This window comes from Gigantopelta aegis, chromosome 7 (genome assembly GCF_016097555.1).
Source record: "Gigantopelta aegis isolate Gae_Host chromosome 7, Gae_host_genome, whole genome shotgun sequence".
In the NCBI taxonomy this organism is placed as follows: Eukaryota; Metazoa; Mollusca; class Gastropoda; order Neomphalida; family Peltospiridae; genus Gigantopelta; species Gigantopelta aegis.
Window position 1 is genome coordinate 3,935,600 of NC_054705.1, and position 12,729 is coordinate 3,948,328.

Genomic DNA, 12,729 nt, shown 5'->3' on the forward strand with positions numbered 1-12,729 from the left:
CGTGATATGTGCCATCCTGTGTGGAATGCTGCATATAAAAGATCTCTTGATGCTAATTGGAAAGAGTCACAGAGTAGAGTGGCAGTGGGTTTCTTCTCCCATTATCTGTGTGGTCCTCGACCTCATGTCTGATGCCATATAACTGTAAATAACGTGTTGAGTGCGTCGTTAAGTAAAACATTCCTTAGTTCTTCTCTTTTTTCATACTGCAACAGCAGATTAACTAATTAATCAACGGCTATTCGATGTCGAACTTTTAATAATTCCATTTGCAGCAACGGTTTTTTTAATATGCACATTTTCCATGAATAGAACAGCACATACTTTGGCCTTTGATATGCCATATGTCTGACAGTTGATGGGATAGACAAAACATTCAGTGGCTCCTCGAACGACTAAATCTCGCTCCATTTCGCATCGGATGTCTTTTTGTGAACCAAGTCATCTTTCTAAAATGAATTTTACATCTTTGACCTTCTTCTAAATTGTATTGTAAATTCCGCTCACCTCTTAACTTACCTCCCCCCTCTCCTGTAACGGACTTAGTCACTGGCGATGTCAGAGACGAAGCCCGGGATAGGCGTGCTTGAAACCTTAGTGGTATATAAGCACATAAATTTACTAGTTTCAGATTCAGATTGTAAAATGAAATAAAAAACAGGGCTTCTAATTATGGTAGTGATAGCTAGCGATATTCAATGTTGGGCTAGTAAATAACTTCTATCATCATGCCCGATGGCTAGTAAAAAATAAAGTTGTCAGATTCTGCATTTATGTCTGTTTTGTAAATATGACTTTCCTGACCCACCCACCTACCCAAATCAAAGGGTTTTTAAGCTCTATCTCCCTCTCTGTGTGACATACATGTACCTACATCTGACTGTATTTATTAAAGTAGGACTAGTGAATTTACAATCATTGATAGTAAATTTTAAAAATCACTGATCCCATGGCTAGTGGATTTTTATACAATTCTAGAAGCTCTGAAAGAATAAAATGCTCATTTTCAAATATTTTATTAAATAATGTGATGTATATCTATATTGATGAAGACAAAAAAAGAGTAGAATTTGTAGAAGTTGCATAATGGCATCTATTTTAAAACTAAACTAAAACAGTGGGTATATCTGGAACACAGCTTTAAGTAAGCACAGTCTTAAGTAGTGGTTGGTTAAGCTTTGGATATTAATGGTATCTATTTTAAAACTAAACTAAAACAGTGGGTATATCTGGAACACAGCTTTAAGTCAGCACAGTCTTAAGTAGTGGTTGGTTAAGCTTTTTATATTAATGGTATCTATTTTTAAACTAAACTAAAACAGTGGGTATATCTGCACCCTGTTTTATACAGCGATCTTAGCTGTAAGATCACCCATAGCTATCTTATGCACTTAAGATAATCTTAGTGCTAAGTTCCCTTCGTAAAATGGGGCCCTGGAACACAACTTTAAGTAAGTACAGCCGAAGTTGTGGTTAAGCTCTAGATATCAAGTAATACTGAAAGTAGAAGATGTGGGGAAAATCTCAACACCATCAGTATCAAAACCAAAACAGTTTTACACACTATCACTCATTATAATTTTTATTCTGTATGGAAGTGTATGTACTCTAGTGAGATCTGGCCTACATTCAGCCAGCTGTTCCGCTAAGGGCAGAATTTACGAAGCGTGTATAATTACATACATTTAAAATTGTTAAACACCTGCGGTTAAGAAAAACAGGCTTCATAAGTTCGGCCCAAAATTTGTGCAAACTATTTTTATTGATTCCTGAAATGTGTAAAAATCAGTCTACCAACTGTTAGTAACAAACGACTGGCTGAATTTAACCCTGTTGTAGTGGACACCTGTGTAAAATGCCCATAAAACCACTCTCTTAATAGTGCAAATGAGACAAACTTCACATAAACAAATGCCTGTTGGTACGGTATCATCAAATTTGGGATTTCGTTCTTTTACCATTTGTGTTAAATTAGTTTATTTGAGGTCTTTTGAGACATGTGGTTTCTTTAATCAGGTGTCTGCTTGCTACTGGTGGCCATTAACACACTGCAACATTTATTGTGTTTATAAATCCACAACGGCATATAACAAATAACACAAAAATTTATCAGTTACATCATTATAGCACATTTAGTTTTTATATAGGCCTCTATGCTATTACTATATCAAGATATAAAGGATAAATATACTAAACAAGTGCATTCTGTTCTATTTTTTGCTGGAAATTGTGATTCGTTAATTTCATGATTTACAGTATTAACATCAGAATATAATCAAAATGGAAAAACCAGAAACCTGTGAAAAGAATCAGGCTACAAATGTTGCATTCCCAACGTTAAGCTATAGAAAATAATTGTGAGTGTTAGTGCAGTTCAAGTTTGATAACTCTGTCTACGATTGTTACTACTCTTGGCGACATGGTAATAACACACTAGTGTGCAATCAGTATTGATGTGTTACAGTATTTGTACATGTAATAAGTCATGTTATTACACGGCCTAGTAACTAATGTTATTACACGGCCTAGTAACTAATGTTATTACACGGCCTAACAACTAATGTTATTACACGGCCTAACAACTAATGTTATTACACGGCCTAGTAATTAATGTTATTACATGGCCTAATAACGAATGTTATTACACGGCCTAGTAACTAATGTTATTACACGGTCTAATAACTAATGCTATTACACATTCTAGTAACAGTGATATAGTGAAAACAAATTTAATTTAATATCACTAATGATATACACAGAGAAAAGATTGCTAATATTATACACTGATAACAATGTTACACAGAATAATAATTGTATTCTAACAACTGATGTACCATAACATATTTAGTGATGTCATATCAATTTATTATCTTACCAGCATAACATTGTATTTATTTATTTATAGCTTAAATTCCATCTGACTTGAAAGTATGTGCTAGGATTCCAGGCTGTTTGGAGTTTGATATTTCATACTGGATAGTGGTCACACCCCATCTTTGTATAATGTTTTTAATTGTATCAAAATGCATAAAAATAATTAACATGAGATACAGTATAGATGACATATTTTTAACAAGTTAAATGAAAAATTAGCCAGTAATAAATATGAGAGAAAAAAATCATATCAGACAAACACTCACCCCCCAAAAAGAAGTCATTTCCTCAATTTTACTTTGTATTAAAGAACCCCCCCCCCCCCCATTGTATTGTACATGTGAATGTTTTAAATTGCAAACATGTATGCAACAGTATATTAAAATAATCAACCAAGTTTCACACCCAAAGAATAATATGAAAAAAGAAGAAAACTACCACAAAAAACGAGTGTATATTGAATTTGAAATTTGGCAAGATGCCAGATTATTGTATTGATTCGTTTGTGGAGATTGTATGTGTGTGTAATGCTGGCTGGCCCATTACTGTCCTACCATTTGTATCGGCTCATTTGATTCGCTGTTTCAGACTTATTATACATGACCTACAGCCAGTCAAGAGTTTTTGTTATATAATGAGTGAGGGTGTGTGTGAACGGCAGTGATTTTAGTCGTTGTGTAAGGTATGATGACACGTATTAATAATAAATTGTTGAAAAATATTTTCATTCATAAACTGTTTCAATTTTTATTTATATCATTTTCATTATATATATAAATATATAAATATATATATTTATTATACATGTGAATATATATATGCATCTTGGTGTCCAATACTGTTATGCTCAGATATATAGAAATGTTAGGGTTTTTTGTTTTTGTTTTCTTCTTTTTTTGTGACAGATGATAATAGCGAATTCCCAAAAACGTAGCTCAAATTGCACCAATAATTATTTCCAAGTAAATGCACTTTGCCACTTGTACTAAAATTGTGAATGTAGTAGAATTCAGAAGATGAATGAAGTTGTTCATATTTGGGGGTATTCAGAGAAAGGTAAATTTGTTCATATTTTGGGGGTATTCAAAGAAAGGTAAATTTTTTCATATTTTGGGGGTATTCAAAGAAAGGTTAATCTGTTCATATTTGGGGGTATTCAAAGAAAGGTTAACCTGTTCATATTTGGGGGGTATTCAAAGAAAGGTTAATCTGTTCATATTTGGGGGGTATTCAAAGAAAGGTTAATTTGTTCATATTTGGGGGGTATTCAAAGAAAGGTTAATCTGTTCATATTTGGGGGGTATTCAAAGAAAGGTTAATTTGTTCATATTTGGGGGGTATTCAAAGAAAGGTTAATTTGTTCATATTTTAGGTGTATTCAAAGAAAGGTTAATCTGTTCATATTTTGGGGGTATTGAAAGAAAGGGTGCTTTGTTCATATTTATGGGGTATTCAAAGAACGTTAAATTTCTTCATATTTTGAGGGTATTCAAAGAAAGGTTAGTTTGTTCATATTTTGGGGGTATTCAAAGAATAGTTAATTTTTTCATATTTTTGGGGGGTATTCAAAGAAATGTTAATTTGTTCATATTCTGGGGGTATTCAAAGAAAGGTTAATCTGTTAATATTTTGTGGGTATTAAAAAATGTAGACATTCATTAGTTGGTATTTTAAAAACAGTAATGTTAATATTTTGGGAATTTTTTTTTTATAATTTTTACTAACAATTTCCAAGTAAGCACACTTTGCCACTGGTAAACAAATGTATGAATGTAGTGATGTTTTGTAGAATGTGAATTTCCTATTTTGGGGTATTTGAAAAGGTGTGCATTCATTGATATTTTTCAATCAATAATTGCTAAGAAAACCTACATAGTCACACATGTACTAAAATTGGTCAATGTCGATGGGATTCGAAGATGGACAAATTTGTTGATGCCTTACAGGTATTCCAAGACAGCCAAATTTGTTAAATGTAGGAGTACCAGTATTCAAAGACATATAAATACAGTTGAATCCCATTGGCTCGAACCCCGTCGGTGCTCGAGAAAGTGTTCGACCAATCAGGTAGTTCGACCTAACTATTCGGTCAACAATGTGTAGGTGTAACTCGGGACTTCGTTTTTGGTTTGAGTGTTGCGGTGTATTTGACCCTTCGAGGTCAACCCAGTGAGATTCAACTGTACTTAGATATTGTTTAAAACTAATAATTTGGTAAACACACTTTGCCACTTGCACTATAATTTGTGATTTCAGTAATGTTTGAAGAATGTATTAGTATTTTGGGGAGGGAGGTGGCAGTTTGTATAGGTCTCCATTAATAATGTTCAGTATTGAGAGAAATGTTAAATATGTTAATATTTAGGGGTATTTGAATAGATATTACTTCTTTCATTTTTTATTTATTTATTTATTTATCACAGCTAGCTGTGGATAAACAGAACATATTACACTAGATAAGTGTGCATATTATGATAGTCTTTCTCAGGGGAGATAACTAGTGACATCATTTACTAACAAAATTCGACGTATTATAGTCTTGTTCAGGGGAGATAACCAGATATGTTTAGAATTTGTGTTATATGCATTAATCTGTATTAATTTTTAAGTGTAAATAATAATGAAACCAAGAGAATGACTAGATGTAATTATCAAATAAAATATTTGATATGATCATGGATATATAAATACTAATCAAAAAGGAAGAGGAAGTAAGATATATATATCTATAACAGGGAAACAACTGCTATCTGTCAATCAAAAAAGAATTTTAAAGTTTTATGTACCATTTTTGCATGTGTAATATCCAAGAACTAAAAAAACAAGTGTGGAACAAGTCAGTTTTATAGAATAACTAGTCACTTTATGTGGGTGTATGTATGTATATTTACATTTTTCTCTGTGTGTGTGTATTTTTATTTTTATTTTATTTTTATTTTTTAAGTATTATACAATACTACCTTTTTGCCAATCTTTTTGCATATTTGGGCAGTCACCTATGATGTTTTATATATGTTTTTATTTATTTATTTATTTATTTACTTACTTTTTTTAACTTATTTATTTATTTATTTATATTATTTATTTATTACAATGGATGCAAACTATTTTGTTGTACTGTTAAGGTGGGGAAAGTTTTTTATACTAACCATAGTATATAACAACCAATCAAAATTTGTCATTTATGTGGCTGTTTTGCTAACAAATCGAGCCGTATGTCCTCGGTCATAATCTAACTGATCAAAATATGTTTGGGACTAAATGGTAGAAGTAAAACTAGTACCGTGTTACAGTTACATGTGAAATGTACATCAGTCCTAGCACGTGATAATTGTACAAGGGCGTCGGTCCAACAATGTTTTTTTCTCTTCTTATGGCACTTATATGGTATATATCTTATCATATACATTGCTTCCGACGCTCCTGCTGTATTAAAGTCATATTAAAACGATTGGCTATATCCGAATATTAGAACAACACACACAAAAAAAACCTTATGTGTAGCATGTGAATCAACTTCCATTGAGGGGGCTTGAACCCAAGACTTTACTTTATGTTTCCAATTGATGGAAATTTCTACTAGTTGTTGCCAGCAGGAAAACGTAATAGTATAAGAAATAAATGGCCATTTAAAAAAAAACTTAAAAATTTAAGGTCCATGAAATAGTTTTTTATTTTTTACAATAAATGTATAAGAGTTTATAGGGTAATATTAATAATATGTTCCTTTAAATTCACACTTTTTTAAACCTTGCTTTTCTTAATAAACTAAAAAAAATTTTTTTTTCAAAAAGCCTCATTTTGATATTTTAATTACATGAAATATAAATTTGTTATTCTTGGTGCTTTTTTTTTGTTGATATGTTTGTTTTTATGTTTTCCATTTATCATAGGACAAGCCTAAAATGATAATTCCATTGGTAAATATGCTTTGATGGGTTCGTGCAATTGTTGCTTTAAGGGCTATAATAGACTGGTTCCTAGTATTGTAGACAGGTTTCTGTTACAATAGATTGGTTCCTGTAATCACACGACTGGTTACAGTTATCATAGACTGGTTACAGTTATCATAGACTGGTTACAGTTATCATAGACTGTTTTCTGTTACTTTGCTCATGGATCTGTCTGAAACAAACACAAAACCAGTTGATTTAATTCAAAGTGTTTTCATGTTAAGGTTCAAGTTCAGGCTAGGGCTTTTCAAAGTTATCTTAGCGCTACAGGAAGCGCTACAGGAAGCAAGGAAATGTTTTATTTAATGACACACTCAGCACATTTTATTTACGGTTATATGGTGTCAGACATATGGTTAAGGAAACACATATATTGAGAGAGGAAACTTTCTGTCACCACTTCATGGACTATTCTTTTCGATTAACAGCAAGGGATCTTTTATATGCACCATCCAACACACAGGATAGTACATGCCATGGTCTTTGTTACACCAGTTGTGGAGCACTGGCTGGAATGAGAAATAGCCCAATGGGGCTACCGACGTAGAACTACAGAATTGTAAAACCATCGTAGGCTATGACGCCATTATAGCACACTCCATAGTGATATCATAACTTCATAGAGAATAATACACGAGTGACTGTTAGATACAATTTATCTCATAACAAGTTGTTTATATAGAGAATAATACACAAGTGACCATTAGATACCATTTATCTTATAACAAGTTGTTTATATAGACAGTAATACACAAGTAACCGTTAGATACCATTTATCTCATAACAAGTTGTTTTAAAATGTTTCAAATGAGCGAAAGCAAGTTTGATATGTTTTTGAACAATGAGTCGTGAGATAAATGGTATCTTAACGAACACGAAAAACCAGGTTTTAAGCAAATTTTAACATCTTTATCGACTAAAAGATATTTACAACCCTTTGCACTTGTAGCTGCCTTATGCATCACAGACACATGATTGCGGTGTTAACTATACGTCACAGTGTAATTGATTTACACCGTTCTGTTTTTTTATTGGACGTATGGCATTGGTTAGCTACCTGGTCATCACCTAGGAGCAGCCAGTCGTATGTCTTGAAATTGTTAACACATGTACGTGTGTAAACAGCTATGTGTTATCAGTTTCTGTACTTTGACGTAGCCCAGTGGTAAAGCACTTGCCTGATGCGCGGTCGGTTTCGGATCGATCTCCATCGGTGAGCCTATGGTGCATATAAAATATCCCTTGCTGCTAATCGAAAAGAGTAGCCCATGAAGTAGCGACAGCAGGTTTTCTCTCTCAATATCTGTGTGGTCCTTAACCATATGTCCGACGTCATATAACCGTAAATAAAATGTGTTGAGTGCATCATTAAATAAAAATGTCCTTTCCATCGGTGAGCCTGTTGGGCTATTTATCGGTCCAGCTAGTGCAACATGACTGGTATAACAAAGGCTGTGGTATGTGCTATCCTGTCTATGGGATGGTGCATATAAAATATCCCTTGCTACTAATGAAAACATTTAGTGGGTTTCCTTTTTAAGACTATATGTCAAAATTACCAAATGTTTGACATCCAATAGCTGATGATTAATAAATCAGTGTGCTCTAGTGGTGTTGTTAAACAAAGCAAACTTGTGTCTTGGATTTTATTGGTTAAAAATCTCAAAATAAATGTCAGTTGTGTGCGACAGAGCATGTAGCAAGTATCTAATTTAGAATGTCTTGATTTTTTTCTTTCTTTTTCTTTCTTTCTTTTTCTTTCTTTCTTTTTCTTTCTTTCCTTCTTGATTTTTTTTTCTGTTGTTGTTGTTGTTGTTGTTGTTGACATAATGTAACTACTAAGCATAACTGTATACACAAAATAACATATATTCTGTTACATTGTTAATTTTTTGTGTTGTGATTTTTTGTTGATTTATTTATGAAATAGATGAAGGTTGTATATATCCTTATTTTCTAGAAACAAGATATACACACATATACATATATATTTAAATATATTCATTTATTTATTTACTTTGTTCTCAAATGATGAAGTCTGTTGTGTATTATTATTTTTTTATATTTTGTTCAGTTTCTATTGCTCTGATAACGTTTAGCATTTCTTGTGTTTTTTGTTGGTGGGTGGGGCTGTTTGGCAGTAGGTATATATATATATATATATATATATATATATAATATATATATATATATATATATATATATATATATATTTAGACCTTCTCTCTGTGCTTTATTGTGATATCTACGTTATATTGGGAAGGGTTCTCCAGGGTTTTTATTTGAAGGAGGTGCAACAGAAAAACCCAAAACAAGATTCATTGTTTTCAATTTGCAGACGAGATGTATGTTAAGATAACTGGGACACTGTGAAATGATTAGGATTGGTGGATTATTTTGGGGGGTGGTGTGGGTGGGGATTGAGTTTATACACACCTGGATCCACCCCGTTCATTTTCTGGGCCCCGGCTTATAAAACGTTTATAGATCTCGGATCTTTAACGACGTCACCCACATGTAATTCGTTTATAGATCTCGGATCTTTAACGACGTCACATGTAATTTGTTTATAGATCTCGGATCTTTAACAACATCACCCACATATAATTCGTTTATAGATCTCGGATCTTTAACGACGTCACCCACATGTAATTCGTTTATAGATCTCGGATCTTTAACGACGTCACCCACATATAATTCGTTTACATTGCCATGACCGTAAAGTCTTATTAAAGAATCTATATCAGTGGGCAGGATTTAGCTCAGGCGGTTGAGTGTTCACTTGAGATGCTTGCATCACAGGATCGAACCACCTCGGTGGATCCATTCAGCTGATTGGGTTTTTCTCATTCCAACCAGTGCACCACAACTGGACAAAGGTCCATGGTATGTGCTTTCCTGTCTGTGGAAAAGTGCATATAAAAAAAATCCCTTGCTGCATTAGGAAAATATAGCGGGTTTCCTCTGATGACTACGAGTCAGAATTACCAAATGTTTGACATCCAGTAGCCGATGATTAATTAATCAATGTGCTCTAGTGGTGTCGGTAAACAAAACAAACTTTAACTTTTATAAGTTTTATAAGCCCAGGGCCTGGAGTGAATTTCTAATCTGTACAGCTTTAATTCTATTCAAGAGATAGGGCAGGGTGGTGTGTGTGGGGGGGGGGGGGGGGGGGGGGGGGGGGCTTATTTTATTCATAATCGGATACAGAATTTTTAAATAGGGACAGAAGTGCAAAACTATATTGGTACCGTAATAATATAACATGGGACACTTTCGAACTCCCAGTAAAATTAATTATGTTTGTTTAAAGGGACAGACACTAGTTATTAAACACTAAGGCATATTCTTCACCTAAACCCTAGTTTCAACTCATAACAATGGACACTAAGTTTGATTAACTTACAAACCTGTAACAAATTTGGATACAATAGAGTCTGTGACGTTGAAATACCCTTAAAAATATACTAAAACGCGGTTCAGTAATCATTACTTCTCAGACGCACGTGCGTTTTTAAGATTATGACAAATTCATTATGTGGTATTAGAAACACTAGGATGACCAGAAACATTTCGGTTGAACGGAAATGAATAATCTAAAACAATAAAATATAAGTAATGTTTGGTTTCAGTGATCATAAACGGGTATAGTGAAAAATATGTCTTAGTGTTTAAAAACTAGGGTATGTCCCCTTAAATAGGGAGAGGTGCTCACCCCTCCCAGATCCGTCCTTTTTAAGTTCTGCAATCAAACGTTTTACCAAAGAGAGCAGTGAAAGTCGCTGTTTCCATGTTAGACTTGAATCAGTTCAATTTACCGTCAAACCTGGGTTAGGCAGCTACCGAAGGGAGTATCAGACAGCGGTCTTTTAACTCGGTGGCTGCATAATAAAGACTGTTCATGCTGTACTAGATGATTTTTGAGAATAACGCTGTGGTCTCTTAACACAGGCGGGTGCATAACACAGGCCAGTTTATACTATATTAGATTATTTCTGATAATAAATTGTGGCCTTTTAAAAGAGGTGGTTGCTTAATTCAGGTCACTTTATACTATTAGATTATTTCTGATAATAAAAAGGTGGTCTCTCAACACAGGTGGCCGCTTGAGCTGGTTTGACAGTATCCTTACATTACTAGTATATATAGAAATGTATAGAAATACAGCTGTTACAAAGTGGGTCGTTCTTAAGAGAGGGGATGGAAGGCAAGAAAAATTTAATTCTTGTAAATTTACTCTTTTTTTTATATATTTTTTTTTTTTTTTTTTTTTTAGGTAATTGTGCAATCATAAAATATTTCATATAACCACTTGTTAATGATTTGTTCAAGAATAAGACTACGCTTAATAAAAATATATATATATATATATGTGGTAGGATAACCTAGTTAATTAATTAACGCTATCACATTCAACAGAGTGGCGAAGTTTGGAATCACCAGGGATGGGATTTTCCAAGCTATTTTAGCACTATGATATGGTAAAACCGTCGTAAGCTATGGCATCACAACGGCACATGCTGTACTAGCATACGTCTGTTTTACGATATTGCAGTACTACAGGAGCGTCGGAAGCAATTAAAAGTTGGTACAGCCATGAAAGCAATGTATATGATGATATCTATACTATGTGAGCGCCATTGGAAGAAGAAGAAAAAAACAACAACAAAAAAACGTTCTTGGCCCAAAAAGCAGTACGTCCAACAACCCCTGCAATTAAGAAAATGTCCATGGTAAACAACATGACATTGAAAAAAATAAAACAAAACAACACCTGAATGTGCAAGGCAAAAAAGTGCCGTAGAGAATTAAAACCTCCACAGCAATCTCCACGGCATTGCTGATTGCCGTGGGCAATTGCAGTGGTTACAACCGACATCCCTGTAGTACTAAGATAATTTCGAAAAACTAGCTGAAGATATTTCTTTGAGAAATACGGAATAATGAGGTGTGGGGTGGACGGTAACTAACTGTCATTGTAAATGATGTTATTATTATTATTATTATTATTATTATTATTATTATTATTTAATGCTTTTATTAAAGTGACAGACCCTAGTTTTTAAACACCACGGGGTATTTTTCACTATTAGTCATTTTTCATAATTAAAATCCGATATTACTTAAGATTTTACTGTGTACATTATCAATTTCCATACACCAGACGTTTATCTGGTCATCCTGATGTTTCTCAATACCACAAAAAATTTTTTTTCTTATTTTTAAAGACGCATGTACCTCAAAGAAGTAACGGTTATGAAGACGAGCTGTAGTCTACTATTTAGAAGGTACTTCCGCTTTTCCAACGTTACAGACTCTTGTTTCAATCTATTGTAACTTTATCCAAAAGTGTGACTGGTTGAAACCAGGATTAGCGGAATGGGGGCGGGGGGGGGGGGGGGGGGGGGATAACGGGATAGGCCAGTCAGTAAAGCGAAGAAGACTAAAATAACAATGGCAGATCATGTGTGTTGGAAGGTAGTATTTATGTTAATAAGCATTCAGCTAGCAGTACGTTAATTAAAGAGACTACATCCAGGATGGGCGTGCCTGAATCTTTAGTGGATATGGGCACGGTAATAGAGTTCCGGTTCCCGTTCATTAAAGTGGCATTGTTATACATGTCATTTGCATTAGGATAAAAATGTCATTAGGCCTATGTGGGTGTTTTTGAAGATTCTTCACTAGTCATTAGGCCTGTATTAGCCTATTATTATTATTATTATTATCATCATCATCACCCTGTTATTTATAATGTAGAAGTCCAAGGGCATTGATAATGTAATTTATAAGTTGAAAAAAATTAAATTAAATTGTACCATACAAAAACAAAAAAAACCCAGAAAACTTGTCTTGAGTTGTCTACCCTATTTTCCTTGTTTTTGTTTTCAATTTTATT